General features: G+C 42.9%; 2 long non-coding RNA genes across 2 annotated transcripts in view; both read left to right on the top strand.

Moving 5' to 3' along the window:
* The window catches only part of LOC103171396, a 102,044-nt gene that overhangs the window by 63,601 nt on the left and 22,020 nt on the right, over nt 1-16,423 (top strand). The gene's annotated exons all lie outside the window — the stretch shown is intronic.
* On the top strand, nt 8,129-11,740 carry LOC114807653. The gene is made up of 3 exons (XR_003755710.2): nt 8,129-8,257; nt 10,886-10,962; nt 11,256-11,740. It is a non-coding gene; the product is annotated as an uncharacterized LOC114807653 (long non-coding RNA).

Genomic DNA, 16,423 nt, shown 5'->3' with positions numbered 1-16,423 from the left:
CAGACACTGTGAGATATGTGAAGTCCATTGGCCCTATTCCCCTATTCCAGAGTAATCAAATTTATTGCCCAGGGGTCATTTTCAGCCCATGAAAGGCTACAGTCAGGCCTGGGAACACTTTTTAATTTTTAATTCTACAGGTCCTCCCTGGCCAACCTGAATGAGAAATAGTCCCCCTCGATCTGGAATTGAAGAAGATGGGGAGAGGTTTGGGTCATAATCCATCTGACTTGTTGAATTTCTCAACCAGTTTGGGGAGCTATGAGTGGCCACTTTTCTGCTTCCTCTTCTCTCCCCTCCCGTATTTTCCCTATCTCCTTCCCCCTTTGCCGAGCCCAAAATAAACCATAAGAAGAAATTCAGCCCACCATTTAGTTGTTTGACACGCCCACTCTACTTCTTTAAAAGTCAAGTACTGGGAGGGATCACAGGATGTTTCCTCTCCATAAGTAGGTTCTCTAAATTTTCTTTTCTTTCACTCTCAATTTGAAGCCCCAAATGGTGAGAGAGAGGTTGTACTGGTTGGAGTGAAACGGGGAGAGGGCATCTGAGATGGCTGGAGCTTGTGGCATCCAAACGTCTTTAGGGCTGTTGGATTTCATTTGAATCTGCATCAAATCATCTCACCTGGCTGCCTGGCGAGTTTCATTATCAACATCTACAAGTCACATTTAACATCAATTATAGCACAGAATCAAGAACAATGAAGTCCTGGATTTGTCAGTCTATCAGCCTCAAAGCGGTGGACAATACCATCAGCTTTTCTGGATGGATCATATGAAGAGAATGGATTACAGCAAAAGATGTTCATTTATTCATTCAATAGTATTTATTGAGCACTTACTATGTGCAGGGCACTGTACTAAGCGCTTAGAATGTACAATTCGGCAACAGATGTTATCAGGCGAACTGAAATGGTGGGAAGCGAAGGATAATTGGAATGGAATAGGGAAGCAGGAAGAGAGAGAAGATACAGATAGATGATAATGTATCATTTGTAACTATGAGCCAAGCACTGTACTAAACACTGATGTAGAAACAAAGTAATCAGGTCAGACACAGTCTCTGTCACACATGGGGTTCATAGTCTGAGGAAGAAGAATGGGCTTTGAATCCCCATTCTGCAGAGGGGGGAAACCAGGACACAGAAAAGTTAATTGACTTGCACAAGACCACATAGGAGCAACTGGAAGATTCAGGATTAGAATCCAGGTCCTCTGACTCCCAGGCCTGAGCTTTTTCCATTAGGCCACACTGCATTGTAAAAATGCATAATGAAGCACGTTCTCAGGCATTGTGGAGTGGATGGAGGATTTTGTGAGACAGTAGTGGCAGACTATTGATCTTAGGGTGTAACAATCAGGGATAAGTTGGTTTTTTTTTATAGCAGAGTCTTCAGAAAGATCATGATTGCAAGAAGCATAAATAGGAAAAAAAAAAAAAAGCACCAGGCACCTCAAATGTCAAATGCATCAGCGCAACCAAGATCCATCTTTACGTGTGCACTGTGAGAAAGATCTATCAGTCATGCCTTTCATTTTTCATTTCATTTACTCTCAGGCACGTGAATAAAATCTTACTGTTGGTAGCAATATCTTTGAAAATACCGTAGATAGGTCTGTGTAAGTAGAGGTTTCATTATTTTACTGGGGACTCATGTGGGCTCTTTCTTTGTTGGGATGCTTTGGTCATTAGTTTGTTCAGGTTTCCCCAGGTATCATGAGGATGATTGAGCATGAGAATTATATTCTAAGCTCATTTAACTTATGGGGGGGGGGAAGGAAAACTTTTTTTTTTATTATTTCACTCTAATCTCAGGTCTTGCACAGAAGGTGAGAGAGAGTGATAAGGGAAAAGAAAGATATATTTGGAACTGAGTAAAACGAAAGGGATACAGGAGTTCTGAAGTGCAGAATCTCAAGGCTTACGCAGACTCAAGTTGACCAAAGTCTGGAACAGTCTAGTGAGGGGACGTTCCCTGTTTCAAAGAGCCACTGTAGGGCTCGGACACCCTAGGCCCTTGGTGACTCAGAGATTCTGTCTGGGCTGGTAGGAGCAGAGAGCACTCGTTCAGTCAATCAGTGATATTTATTGAGCACCTACTTTGTGTAGAGCACTGGGCTAATATTGTATTCATTTTATAAATGAGAAAACCTCTCTATGTGTCAATTATGGGGGAAAAATTGGGGGAAAGCGAATTGTTCTACCAAAGAAAAAGGGAATGAAAATTTCATTTTAGAATAGAAAGTTAATTCACCACAATAGGCTAATAGGGAAACTAAAAATAAACAGATAGGCATATACATGTGTACTAGGGACCTTGAATGTCTATGTGGACAGAGTCAAATATGAACCCCTATTAAGTTTCTATTTGTAATTTTACCCGAATGATGCATCCATGTTTTAAAGCGTCATCAGTGTACCTCCTGCCTTTCTAAAAAGTTTACTCTGTTGGGACAATAAGTGGTACAGTGACAAATGTCTTCCCTGTATTTTCATGGAGAAATAATCCATTTCTTCGAAGATGAATGTATTTTGAGACCAGCAATAAATGTGCCCCGATAAACTCTGTCATGATTTTCCACAGCCGCCCCCCCCCCATCACATTTCATCAGTCTCACCTGGCCATTATGAACCTCAGTCTTGACCTGCTGTTTAACTCCTAGATTTTTCTCAAGCAGAGCCTGCCAGATTTCTCTCAAATGGAATCTGCCAAGTTACCTGAGTTGGGACAAATGGATGGTTTACGGATGTTGACTTGGGGGCTGACATGAGACCACCAACCTCATTTTCACAGGTGTCCCAAAGCAGGATTTGAAGCACTCCCTATCTCTGGTGAGAAGGATAATGCTTTAACCCTCCGAGCCAGCAGGCCCCTTGCCTCAAGTATAGAGGATGAGCCTCAGGACCAGATTAATACCTTAATTGATTCCTGTATTCCACCCATAAAGTCGGTTGGTTAACCCCAGAGAAACACTTATTTGCGGTAGAGTCACAGGCTAACCTTCCTGGCTTAGTGCAGTGATTTTTCAAATCTTGCCTTTTGTTTTCTCCTTGCATCCTTGTTCTGTGTCAAGATAAACCTCAGATTATTATGTCATCAATCACTGTGGCAACACTCACTGGATATTTTCAATAACATGGTCAGAAAATCATGTAAATTATTTTATGATATACTCTGGAGTGGTTCATACACCTCACGATAAGGACAGCAATATGTAACTCCCTGTTCTGAGTGGTGGAAAGTTCCAAGGTATGAAATGGATTCATTTATGGTTTAATCTTTAAAAATCCAGAAACAACTCAGTACTCTTACTCAACGTCTATATATTTAAAAGTGATCGTGGGGGTAGATCCGTTAAAGGGACATTAAGTAAAGTGGTTTTGCTTTTTGAATCCTTATAAGTGCCACCCTTTATTTCTGTTATGGCCTTGGAAAAGTGTGTGGTTCTAGTGAGAGCTTTGGAATTTCCCCATTTAAAGAAAATATTAAGTCACTTGGCTATCTCTAGCAGCCTAATGCTCCGTTATGTGGCAATGAGCGGTGGATTTTGTCAGGTTGTTAGGTCTAAATTTGTCCAGTCCAGCAAGGGGTGGTTAGAGCAGAGCAGAGAAGCAGTGTGGCCTACTTGATAAACAGGGCCTGGGAGTCAGAAAGTCCTGGGTTCTAATTCTGACTTCTCTGCTTGTCTGCTGTGTGACTGGGCAAGTCACTTGATTTTTCTCTGCCTCAGTTCTGCCATCTGTAAAATGGGGATTAAGACTGTGAGCCCCATGTGGGACGGGGACTCAGTTCAACCTGATCTGCTTGTATCCATCTCGGTGCTTAGTACAGTTCCTGACATACTGACATACAGTAAGTGCTTAACAAATACCACAGTTGTTATAATTAGGACATTTCCCTAATTTCATGGAGCCCAGTGCTATAATCTGTATTGCCATGGGTTTTGGGTAGGTGCCTGCCTCCATTCTGTTATAGGGCTATCCCGTAGAACAACACGACCATCAGCAGATTCACTCTCAGGGGTCATGACCCTGGAAGTTCCCACTCTCCAATGATCTTTTAGGCAAAGGTAAATTGATCCTGAACCAAGCTTTGAAACTGTGCCTGAATACAGTCAACACTGTTTGTAAGTGGGGATAACTATTTATTCATTCAATAGTATTTCATTCAATAGTATATTGAGTGCTTACTATGTGCAGAGCACTGTACTAAGCGCTTGGAATGAACAAGTCGGCAACAGATACAGTCCCTGCTGTTTGACGGGCTTACAGTCTAATCGGGGGAGACGGACAGACAAGAACAATGGCAATAAATAGAGTCAAGGGGAAGAACATCTTGTAAAAACAATGGCAACTAAATAGAATCAAGGCGATGTACATTTCATTAACAAAATAAATAGGGTAATGGAAATATATACAGTTGAGCGGACGAGTACAGTGCTGAGGGGATGGGAAGGGAGAGGGGGAGAAGCAGAGGGAAAGGGGGAAAAGAGGGTTTAGCTGCGGAGAGGTGAAGGGGGGGTGGTAGAGGGAGTAGAGGGAGAAGAGGAGCTCAGTCTGGGAAGGCCTCTTGGAGGAGGTGAGTTTTAAGTAGGGTTTTGAAGAGGGGAAGAGAATCAGTTTGGCGGAGGTGAGGAGGGAGGGCGTTCCAGGACCACGGGAGGACGTGGCCCAGGGGTCGACGGTGGGATAGGCGAGACCGAGGGACGGTGAGGAGGTGGGCGGCAGAGGAGCGGAGCGTGCGGGGTGGGCGGTAGAAAGAGAGAAGGGAGGAGAGGTAGGAAGGGGCAAGGTGATGTAGAGCCTTGAAGCCTATTTCCCTTCTCCTTACCCTTGGAGAGCCAATGGATTCACTCTATCTCCTTTTTTTTGTGGTATTTGTTAAACACTTACCACACATGTGCCAAGCACTGCTCTAAGCACTGGGGTAGATACAAGCTAATCAGATTGGACACAGTCCCTGTCTCACATGGGGCTTGCAGTCTTCATCCCCATTTTACAGATGAGGTAGCTGAGGCCCAGAGAAGTGAAGTGACTTGCCCAAGGTCACACAGCAAACAAGTGGCAGAGCTGGGATTAGAACCCAGGTCCTTCTGACTCCCAGGCCCCAGCTCTATCCAGTAGGCTGTGCTGCTGCTGCTTCACTTTAAAATGGGAGCTTTGCGGAGATAGAGCATAGGGATTATTTGAACCTGAATCAAGCAACCATTTTGCAGCATTTCTTGTACTGATGATGGAGTCTTCCGATGTAAATGACAGACTAGCCTTGGGCCGATCCCGAAGGCTTTGGGATGGAGAATCTGTCCAGTAGAATCTACCAATAGTGCTAGTGGTTTATGAGGTACAACTTGCCCCCTCTCATTCCTGCCAATAAACTCCCATTGACGCAGTGAGTATCGCAAGGAAGTAGGTGTACAGGGGGGACATATAGTCCCAAGTACACCCAAGAATTTGACATGCCAATTCTGATTTGCAATGACTGCCAATTGACAAGATTCAGAATAAATCTGTGAAAAGCAAACCCAAAGCAGCAGGGACCTGAAATGCCTTCAGTGGAATACTCCTCACGTCTTTTCTCGATTTATGCTGCATTTAGAGAATTCTCTGGATGCTTCCTCTAAGGTCGCCGGGCTGAACTCGAACTTCATGGCAATTTGGCATCATTTTATCAACCCTCAGCAAGTTGTTTATTCTTCCAATGTTTCTAACATACCTAGTCAAATCTGCTTCATACCTTTCTTGATTTCAGTTCATTTTTGCTTTGGTCAAGTGCTGTCTTAGCTGTCTACCCTTAGCTGTCTTAGGGTGAGGATGTTATAACCTGATTACCGTATATTGCCCCATACAAACACAAGAGCTGAAGTTACTCGTCTTTCAAAATAGGGGAAAATAGAGCTCATTTTTTCAACCAGTCTTTGAGCAGTGCCCATTATCGGATGTTGGGGGAAGAATGAATAACTTTAGTCAGCATTCAACTCTGTCTGGAATCTAATGGATTCTGCAAGCTGGCATATGTGAGTTGCCATTTCCAAGGTTAAAATCTCAAAATGAATGATCAGGACCACTGTATCTAATTCTCCCTCCTTGTAATTTATTGAGTCAATTCCCCAAACCTGCCCATTCGAAGCTCTACTGCTTCACCTTTATTCTGTGCCCTGAAATGCGTGACATGTAGAAGAAACATACTTCTTAGGAATGAAACACTTCTAACACTTTCCATTAAAGTGTTTTGCTTCATAATCTCTGGAAGCTGCTGTGATGAGCCTACCCTTTTTTGAGCACGAAACAACATAGACACTGTCGGATTACCACTTTGCTCCCTTAGCTGTTTAACCTGACAGCATCTGTCTGAAATGTTTCTAGTACCTGCCAACTCATTCCCAGCCAAATTCTTCAAATAGCCTCACCACCCTGCCAGTAACTCTGCATTTCACAATTTTGCCCTTCCAGTTTTTAGGACAAGCAAGACCTTATACCTACAAATGAGACTAGAAAAATAAAAGGGGCTTCCTTTTACATCTAAAATTGTGTGCAGAAAAGTGACAGTTGGATGGTGATTAGGAAATTTAACCTTTAAAAAGCGACAAACATAAAATGCCATTGAGTTGAAATATAGTATAAATAAGTCACTTGGGAAGATCATGATTTTTTCTCAAGCTTTGATTTATTTCCTCTCCATGCACAAGTGTGTGTGTGTGTGTGTACATGTATGTATGTATAGAGAGAGTAGTATATATGATGATGGTATTTGTTAAGCACTTAGTAGGTGCCAGGCACTGTAGAAAACACTGGGGTGGATACAAGCAAATCGAATTGGACACAGTCCCTGTCCCATGTGGGGCTCACAGTCTCAATCTCCATTTTACAGATGAGGTAATGGAGGCACAGAGAAGTAAAATGACTTGCCCAAGGTCACACAGCAGACAAATGGGGGAGCTGGGATTAGAACCCATGACCTGCTGATTCTCAGGCCTGTGCTCTATCCACTATGACATGCTAATGAAGAGCTTTGCCTCAGAGAGACAGGCAGCTGGAGGAGGTGGGACCATGATCCCAGTGCTCAATGAGGGCAGGAAATATCTGTTGTTTTGTAGTCTCCCAAATGCTTAGTACAGTGCTCTGTTCACAGCGCTCGTTAAGTACAACTGGTCATGATCCCCGGCCGCCCTCCCCCCACCAAACGATGTGAATTGTGGGCTGCATGTGGTTATCCAGACATGGACACTGCTGGTTGAATTCAGGCTAAATGAAGACCCGACATCCCTCTGAAACCAGATCCTGCGGCACGACCTAGAGAAGAGCTCCTCGAGCCGACAAGGCGATCAAGTCAATTTTGGGAGCCCGTCAGTGCCTCTTTTTCCCTCCTTCTAGGGCTCTGAGATAAAATGATCCACTTGGACTGATTGTCCTTGTAAAGTCAGAATCTGTCTGGTCATGGATGGAGATGAAAAACTCTGCCTGCAGAATTTATGGGACAAATTCATCACATGGATCCCCAATACTTCCAACCTCCGTCACCTCTTCTCTCTCGATATGAACGACAGCTAGATTGAAGAAATAATCAGGCTGTCCATGCTGAGGTTGCTCTGGATCCTCCTGCTACGGGAGAACAGCCAATCAATTAATTGGAGAAGCGGCCTAGTGGAAAGAACATGGGCCTGGGAGTCAGATGACCTGAGTTTTAATCTCACTCTGCCACTTGTCTGCTGTGTGACCCCTTGGGCAAGTTACTTAACTTTTCAGTGTCCTCACCTTTTTTTTCCTAAAAAAAAAAAGAGGGATTAAATCCTACTCCCTCCTACTTAGACTGTGAGCCCCATATGGATCAGGGACTGTGTCCAACCTGATCTTGTGTGTACTCCAACTCTCAGCTCAGTGTTTGGCACAAAGTAAGCGCTTAACAAGTATCATTAAAAAAGTGCTGTTAAAGTGTGAGGTGTTCTTGGGTCTCTTGAGAGTCTATTTTTAAACACACTCTCTCACAATCACCCATCACCCTTTGGAGGATTAGTTTTTAGTGCTTGTTTAAAATGCCCTTTGGGTCTTAGTTCAACTGTTGGCTAGATGCCTGTGTCAGAAAAACCACCATTACTGGCACTAATTAGCACCCTCCTTGGCAGGCTCAGTGCAGATGTGGACGGAACAGTCAGGAATGCTGTACTACCTCTTCACCTGTAGAAGCCGTTCTTCTGAAGTAATGGGAGAAATAGAGCACCAGTGACACTCACATCCCTGACCCCCTTCTCTGGACAAGGTTGGTCTTTGCACCTGTTCCAAATGTTACATTTATTAAACAAAATACCAAAGTACATTCATGCCTGTGTAACGGCCTGTCTGAGGGAGACCGAATAGACTGTACTTCTCTTAAAGAAAGTAAAGCCTCGTTGGTAGAAAGTTGGGACTGCTCAGCGTTGGTTAGCCCAGTGGAAATGCAATTTAGCAGCAAAGTTTCTCCCCTCTCTTCCTCTCTCCCTTCCTTCCTCCTTTCCCATTTTGACTGTGGGGTGACTGTTACAGAGGTTAGGCTTCTATATGTGCTCCTGCAATTTTTAATTACCTGGTTTAATTGTTGGCAGGTGTGTAAGAGTAAATGTAATGCCTAATTGTTTATCCTTTGCTCATTGTTATAAACTGGATTCGTTTTGGAATACATTAGCTTGAAAATGAGACTCAAGAGGTCTGTTGGCAGGACCATTTCCCTTTGGAGGGCAAAATCCACTCTGACTACAAAGGCCTAATATTTGCAAGTCCAAGGAGAGCACGATTCTTCCTTTAGGAGTTACAATTGCCTCACTAAACTAACTTCTGGATATATATCACCCTTTATTACAATAGCATCATAAAGTAAGAAGGTTCATTTAGGAAAAAAAAATAGAGTGCCATGGAAGCACAATTGTGAAGTGGAAAATAGTTACCCTTTCGTTTGGCCAAGTTAAACAAGAAAAGCTATAGTTCCCCAGCAAATAGCTCTTAATTGTCAGTTTATGAACACTATAAGAAGGCAAATTAGCTTTCTGGAAGTCGTGTTTAACTTGGCCATTTGAATCTCTAACCTGGTCCTAACTTGGCTGATTTTGCAAATCATAGAAATTGGAGATGGAGCAACCTTATTAGGTCATTCTCCAGCCAGAATGGGATTGGTCCCTATAGAGTTAGGTTCTCAAGTGTTTTATCCAGTTTAGTTTCAAATGACGTGAGGCTATGGGGATTTAACCCCTTACTTGGGAAACCATTATAGTTTAATAGCCATCATCAGTTAGCATTTTTTTCCTTTTCCCCAGTTTAAATTCCATTTATGTTCAGTTTTCTCCCAATACTTCAAGTTATATTCCCTTAGGCATTCCTAAAACTTTACATGGCTCCTTGGTATGTATAAACCCCTCAGCCCCTTATTCTTCATACTTCTTATATATGTCATATCGTTAGACAACCGACCAATTAGTTTTCTTAACTACCCCCCTCCTTTAAATAATTGATTTTTCACGGTTTCATTTTTTCAATATTATTCATAGAAGACTAATGTGCAAATGTCCACCCCATCACAGTGAGAAGAAAAGCATGAATTTAAAAGTATTTAGTGGGAGAATAACCACAACAAGATTTGGTCTCTCCTGTATTTGTCCCAAATGATGTCATTCTGATCATTAGGGCACACAGGATTTTGGTGACTTTTTAGTTTTTCAAATTAATGAATCTATAAGAATTTACAGACATAAGATCAGCCACCAGTGCAAAATTTCATTATTTTATAAATGGACTAGAATTGCACTGAGAGTTATTGTGGGAAAAACATTCCAAAACCATCTTTAAAGAACTACACACTGTAGCAAATCATTCCAAGAGTCATCGCCCAAAGCATGTAAAACTTCTTAAAATGAGGACAATTTATTATCCATTTGGCTATTTCAGAGAGGAAAGTGTGAATAAAGAGAACAAGACATTTCCTATTTTCTTGGAATGATGTTTCTTCCAACTGCCATTCTTATTAAAACAGATGGCTATTTTTTTGGCTGGTTTTTTTTTTTTTTCTTTTTGTGGGGAGAGGTGGTATGTGATATTCGAGTGATTGGAGACTGTTCAAAGGTATTAAAAGAACAAAACTTGCAGGAATTGAGGCCAAGACAGCCTGGAAACTCCCTAGACCAAAAGTTCTCAAGCATTTCTTTCAGCAGTCTCCCTCTAAGATAGAGACCAAATATTTAGGACTTTGAGAGAAGTCTGCTCTGAATGTCTGGAGTATTTTGTGCAGAAAAATGACATTGGTTATTTTTTTAAATGCACAGACAGAACAATATACATTATATAAATTGTATATGTAAATGTATATGTATATCAACGACTGAAGTATCAGCTCAGGATTTGTTTTCACACTGTTTTCACTTAGGACTGGGGAAAAGGTTCAAAATGTAATAGTGTAGAATAGAGGCTCTAGACACAACTATCTGGGGCCAAAGATTTCTGCATTATTCTGAAATGAACTTAATCTGAGTGAAAAAGTCTTAAACCTGAAGTGTTGGGGTGAATCAGTAAAGCATAAACTTAAGCAGAAGTGCTTTCCAGTGAGGACAGAAAAGTTCAAATGTTTCAATGCATTCCATTTGTGGTTTCTTTAGAGAAAACTCAGTTTGGGAATTGGGAGTTAACTTGAAATACTTTAGCATGTGCACATCTTTCTCTTTCACCATACCCACTTCACCCAAGTGGTGACAAAAAAATATTTACAGATGTGCAAAAGAGTCTGAGGCAGTGGGAAATTGTTGCTGTTTGGATCACACAATGTATGTGTGTTCTTGACCTTGAGTCTTACTCTGGAGTCATTTTATCCCAAGAATAATTTTTTGTTTAGTTACCCAAAACTGATAAACAGAAGTATTGCTTACAGGTCACAGACAAAAGGAGCCAAAATGAAAAGAAAGTTTAGCTGAAAAGCCTAATATTTTTAGACTCTGCATTTTGAAGGTATGTTTTATTTTTTTTTATTCCTGCTGGATGGCTGCTTTTGAATTTGTTGCTTTTGTTAAGTAGGCATTTCTAGTGATGTTCATTTTCTTGACTCAATTTTCTACCTTCTTTACATATCCTCTTCCTCTCCATTCACCTGCTTATGCCAGAGTTTTAGAATTACTTCCATCCCCGTCTCCTGCTGAGGCTCTTGATGGTTTGGATGCTGAAGTGATGTAGGTTGAATGAGTGATGGAATCAGAATCAAATCAAATTTTCCAATAAACGTGATTTTGTGTTTGAACTCCTAGGAGCTTTTGATGCCAGGTTTCAGCTCTCTGCAGTAGTACTGTTCAACACCAGTCACTTAAAGAAAAAGAAGAGAGATTAGAGATGACCGGAATGGGAGAAGAATATTTTTAATCCATCCCTTTGAAACATTTAAAAAGGAGAAAGGTTTTCATAGTCATTTTTGAAGGACTCTATAGTAGTATTTATACTGCTTTCTATTTTTTCTTCTACTCTGCATTACAATATAGGATTGAATGCTCTATTCTATATAATCGGGATTGCAGCTATTCAGTGCTATCAATTTGAATTGTGGTGATTTGATCCCATTTAAAGCTTGAGGACATGAGTTAATTGATTTTTATTCATTCCCTGCACACATGATGAACAGCCCAGAATGTTACATTATTATGTCTTAACTCAATTCGTATACAGTGCAACTTTTTATGTGTTTCCAATACTTTGTAAATCAATAGGAACCTGGTCCATTTGGCCAAAGCACCTGTTTGTGAATGGGTTAAAAATATTTCCCTTCAGTATCAAATCATTTTTGGATATTTGTTTAACAGAATTTTTTTTAAAATTCAAAGTTAACTTTAGTACTGGGAATCAGAGTAACTGATTTCTTGAAGTTTAGGATAATGCCTGGGTCTGACAAGGTAGTGAGCCCAATTCTCCAAGAAACCCAAGCTTATACAAGAAGGATGACTCTAGCTATTTATCTATCTATCTCATCTATCTAACTGTTGCGCACCAGGTTGAGTTGTCCACTGCTCTGATCTCCCAATTGTCCACTGCTGTTTCACAAGTGAAAGATTGAGCTTCACCATATCTTTACATCATTTGTTTTTCTCTCCTGGCTTCCACGTGCCCCCTTTGATTTCACCATGCAGCAGCTGCTTAAGTACCCTGCTGCTGTCTATTTTTCTCATACATCCTCCCCAGCAGAACTGTTGGCTGTGAGCATTGCTTTAATGCTGCTGACCTGATTGCCATTCCAGGATCTCATTTTTGGTGAGGCCATCCTGCTATTTGCTGCTGAGTCTGGTTATGGCAAAATTCAGAGGAAGGCAATTAGCATCCCTTGCAGAAATTAGTTGTGACTTACAGATTAGTTAATGGGTCCAATTCTCCCAGGGCCGTGACTACACCCTGGGGGTAAACTAGGCATCTGTAGAAACTGCATTTGCTCTCTCTGCTCCCTGGAGTTCTATCAGTAAGGATGCACATAGCAGTAATGTACTAAATATCTACATAGGGAATAGAACTGATGAACAAATGGAATAGGAAGATTTTCAACTCCTCCAACCTGCATTGAAAAACTAAAGACTTGATGAGAGTCTGGGCAGCAAGTTCCTATTGACTCTCTGGAGCGTTGCATCCCGTTCCCCCCACCCACCACCATCCTCATTAAGCCAGGGCCTGCTTCTATTTCTGCATAAGATCTACTCATCTCATGAAGTTGCAGGGTGGTCTAGCAGAAGAAACTCAGGACTGGAAGTTGGAAGGCCTGGGGTCTAGTCCCAGCTTCAGGACTGATGTGTCTTAAGGAAAGCTGCTAGGAAGACTAAATAATAATGTTGGTATTTGTTAAGTGCTTACTATGTGTCGAGCACTGGGGTAGATACAGGGTAATCAGGTTATCCCACGTGAGGCTCCCAGTCTTAATCCCCATTTTACAGATGAGGTAACTGAGGCACCGAGAAGTTCATTGACTTGCCCAAAGTCACACAGCTGACAGGTGGCAGAGCCTGGATTAGAACCCACGACCTCTGACTCCTAAGCCTGTGCTCTTTCCACTGAGCCACGCTACTTCTCTCTTAAGGATTCATTTAACTTCATCAGTGGAATCCTCAAGAGGTTTTCAAGAACTATAGTCGTGATGACTGTGTGCGTAGGTAGCGTGGAGATTCACCACATTTCAACCACTCAAGTTTGTACATTTGTAAAGAGGAGGGGAGAGTGAGGAGAAGACCACTGGAGGCATAGCCTACTGTCCATCGTGTCAGAGGAGTCCCACCCCTCAAGAGTAGAGAGAGGGTAGGAGTCTGGCACTTTGTAGCCCAGAGATTCTCCCCTTAAATGGGGCTCTGGAGGCTCTATGGGTGGTGGCCAGAAGGCCAAGACTGCTCCAGTCATGCTAAAGGCTTAGTGGAGAAATGAAGAATTGGTGAGGGGAATGGTGCAAAACACTTACACAGGCCCCCACAGATCCTGGGTAGATGAGGTGCTTGTGGGAAAAAGAAGCTAAGCAGCTGGGAGAGATCCTCTCCTCAGACCTCCAGAATACCAGGCTTGTGATGTCTCTCCCCCAGACTGAGAGATTTAATAATGATAGTTAAGTGTTTACTTAGCGCCAAGCACTGTACTAAGCCTTGGAGGTAGATACAAGATGATAGGGTCGGATACAGCTCTTCTGGGGCAAGGCAATTGACCAATCCGGAGCCTGGCAGCAAAACTCCCTTCCACCCCACGCCACCCAATAACACTGCCCAAATTATCTGCAGTGGCAAAAGCCAATGCAATCAGCCTGATTCATTCATTCATTCAATAGTATTTATTGAGCGCTTACTATGTGCAGAGCACTATACTAAGCGCTTGGGATGAACAAGTTGGCAACAGATAGAGACAGTCCCTGCCGTTTGACGGGCTTACAGTCTAATCGGGGGAGACGGACAGACAAGAACAATGGCAATAAATAGAGTCAAGGGGAAGAACATCTCGTAAAAACAATGGCAACTAAATAGAATCAAGGCAATGTACAATTCATTAACAAAATAAATAGGGTAACGAAAATATATACAGTTGAGCGGACGAGTACAGTGCTGTGGGGATGGGAAGGGAGAGGTAGAGGAGCAGAGGGAAAAGGGGAAAAAGAGGGTTTAGCTGCGGAGAGGTAAAGGGGGGATGGCCGAGGGAGTAGAGGGAGAAGAGGAGCTCAGTCTGGGAACGCCTCTTGGAGGAGGTGAGTTTTAAGTAGGGTTTTGAAGAGGGAAAGAGAATCAGTTTGGCGGAGGTGAGGAGGGAGGGCGTTCCGGGATCGCGGGAGGACGTGACCCAGGGGTCGACGGCGGGATAGGCGAGACCGAGGGACGGTGAGGAGGTGGGCGGCAGAGGAGCGGAGCGTGCGGGGTGGGCGGTAGAAAGAGAGAAGGGAGGAGAGGTAGGAAGGGGCAAGGTGATGGAGAGCCTTGAAGCCTAGAGTGAGGAGTTTTTGTTTGGAGCGGAGGTTGATAGGCAACCACTGGAGTTGTTTAAGAAGGGGAGTGACATGCCCAGATCGTTTCTGCAGGAAGATGAGCCGGGCAGCGGAGTGAAGAATAGACTGGAGCGGGGCGAGAGAGGAGGAAGGGAGGTGAGAGAGAAGGCTGACACAGTAGTCTAGCCGGGATATAACGAGAGCCCGTAACAGTAAGGTAGCCGTTTGGGTGGAGAGGAAAGGGCGGATCTTGGCGATATTGTAGAGGTGAAACCAGCAGGTCTTGGTAACGGATAGGATGTGTGGGGTGAACGAGAGAGACGAGTCAAGGATGACACCGAGATTGCGGGCCTGAGAGACGGGAAGGATGGTCGTGCCATCCACGGTGATAGAGAAGTCTGGGAGAGGACCGGGTTTGGGAGGGAAGATGAGGAGCTCAGTCTTGCTCATGTTGAGTTTTAGGTGGCGGGCCGACATCCAGGTGGAGACGTCCCGGAGGCAGGAGGAGATGCGAGCCTGAAGGGAGGGGGAGAAGACAGGGGCGGAGATGTAGATCTGCGTGTCATCTGCGTAGAGATGGTAGTCAAAGCCGTGAGAGCGAATGCGTTCACCGAAGGAGTGAGTGTAAATGGAGAACAGAAGAGGGCCAAGAACTGACCCTTGAGGAACTCCAACAGTTAAAGGATGGGAGGGGGAGGAGGCTCCAGCGAAGGAGACCGAGAATGACCGGCCAGAGAGGTAAGAGGAGAACCAGGAGAGGACAGAGTCCGTGAAGCCAAGGTGAGATAAGGTATGGAGGAGGAGGGGATGGTCGACAGTGTCAAAGGCAGCAGAGAGGTAAAGGAGGATCAGAATGGAGTAGGAGCCATTGGATTTGGCAAGAAGGAGGTCATGGGTGACCTTAGAGAGAACAGTCTCGGTAGAGTGGAGGGGACGGAAGCCAGATTGGAGGGGGTCTAGGAGAGAATGGGAGTTAAGGAATTCTAAGCATCGATTGTAGACGACTCGTAGCTGATCCCAGGTGGAACCTGAATTATGATATGATGATACCTGGTATTTCACAGTCTCAACTTATTTGGAATGAAAATGGACCAGAATATATTTTGTGTGATTAATAAAGATCAGAGTATGGGAATTTTTTGGAAACCAAGGGTATTTCTGCTCCATACAGGAACACTCTCTGCCCATCCATAAGAGTAGTTACTAGAACTTTTAATGGCTTATTCTCATATCAGGTTCAGGAGTTCTAGGCACCATAACTATATATCATGGCATCATTTATAGAGGGAACAGGCACTCATGTTTTTTCATGCCAGACACCAGACATTTGCTATAAATTACTTCAGCTACCAAGCCTTGAATAAAAATATTTGTATGGTGTCATTTATGAGTCCCTCAAAAAGTCATTCAAGTTTCAATCAAAACTAAAACAAATGGGTAAGTGAATTACACAATGAATTTAAAATTCTTATTTCTAAAAATCTAGTCCGGACTCCTTTTTACATTGTAGTTTCTTGAAAACTAATCAACAGGCTTTCACAAGTTTTTCGATAAATACTTTGACCTGATTCCTCACTGATTCTTTGGGTTAAGTTTTGTATAAGATTATCCTAGTAAATTGTATCAAATGGCTACTACAATTTGGGTTTTTTCAGGGCCAACACAACTGTAACTATCATTTATATTGTAATTGAGCTATTGATATGTTTATCCTTCGTATTTGAAGATAACCCCCTGACAGGTTAACAAGACTGTAGACTGCAAGCTAATTATGGGCAGGGAAGATGTCTGCTAATTCTGTTGTACTTTCCCAAGCGCTTAGTACACTCCTCTGCACATAAACACTCTGTAAATACCATTGATTGACAAGGAACTTTACACATGGCTGTAAAGCCGAGCACCCTAGAAGACTGTTCCTTGCTGTGCTGCTATTGTAATTGCAATTGACGTTGCCTGGAGCTGTTTTTGATTCTGCCTCTGTACCATAACCAT

The sequence above is a fragment of the Ornithorhynchus anatinus genome, chromosome X3 (assembly GCF_004115215.2).
Source record: "Ornithorhynchus anatinus isolate Pmale09 chromosome X3, mOrnAna1.pri.v4, whole genome shotgun sequence".
Classification (NCBI taxonomy): Eukaryota; Metazoa; Chordata; class Mammalia; order Monotremata; family Ornithorhynchidae; genus Ornithorhynchus; species Ornithorhynchus anatinus.
The sequence above is the reverse complement of the archived record's forward strand: the minus strand, read 5'-3'. Positions and strand labels throughout refer to the sequence as shown.